The following is a 1,030-nucleotide window of genomic DNA, read 5'->3' on the forward strand; positions in this document are numbered from 1 at the left end:
CTCCTTGCACTACTGTAAATACTGTAAATACTGTAAATACTCCCGCACTGGGAATGCTGCAATCACCCATGATGTACATACTGTAACTCAAATCTGTTGTAAATCATATAATCACATCTCATCTGGTCGTGATATATATTGTCATTGTTCATATCTGACCTGCACCTTGTGGCAATAGTTATTTATATATATATATATATATATATATATATATATGCTGTACATTGTGTTTATTTCAGTGCATAAGCACTTCTGGTTAGATGCTAACTGCATTTCGTTTGCCCTGTACCTTTGACATTTGCAATGACAATAAAATTTAATCTAATCTAATTAATAATTATTATTATTACATCTTGAATTAGAATTCTAGATTCCCAAACAGACTCATTTCCACCTTAAGGAGCCCAGATTAATGCCAGGTCCATCTTAAAAGGTCTGAACCCCCATATAAATCTGGAAACAGGCCTAAACTTAATAAAATCCGCAGTTTAATGACCACATAAATGAATAAATAAAAAGCTCGGAGGATTTAAACTTGAGCAGAATCTCAAAAATGCGTCTGATGTTCGTCTTTCTCATCACTCTCAGCCTCTTCAGACGCTTTTAACCGGTTTTTTTTACGACGGTGGGATGAAAAGTGAAATAGTTAAGCGATCATTTACAAGCTTTCTGAGAAACAACAACCACAACAAGTAAAGCAACAAAGTTGGGGAATATCTTACTGTCAGTTATTGTTGTCATAACGAGCCGAGGAACCCGGAAGTAGCTGGTGGCGCAAAGCATCATGGTCGCTGTAGTTCCGTACGACACGGTAGTTAAACGCAGTATTTAAAATCATTTAAAACGAGATACAGTTAACAATTAAATGATTTAAGGTAGTTAAATAGTTCCTGGTGCCACTGGAGTAGTTTCCAAATGATTTTAATAAAAAATAAATAAATAAATAAATCATGTCGAGTTGTCCCGCTCCGCGCCTGCGCGCGGCAGTAAAGCGCCGACATGTTTTAGGCCGTAGAAGAAGAGATTTGAA

Source organism: Cololabis saira, chromosome 19, assembly GCF_033807715.1.
Source record: "Cololabis saira isolate AMF1-May2022 chromosome 19, fColSai1.1, whole genome shotgun sequence".
Taxonomy (NCBI): Eukaryota; Metazoa; Chordata; class Actinopteri; order Beloniformes; family Belonidae; genus Cololabis; species Cololabis saira.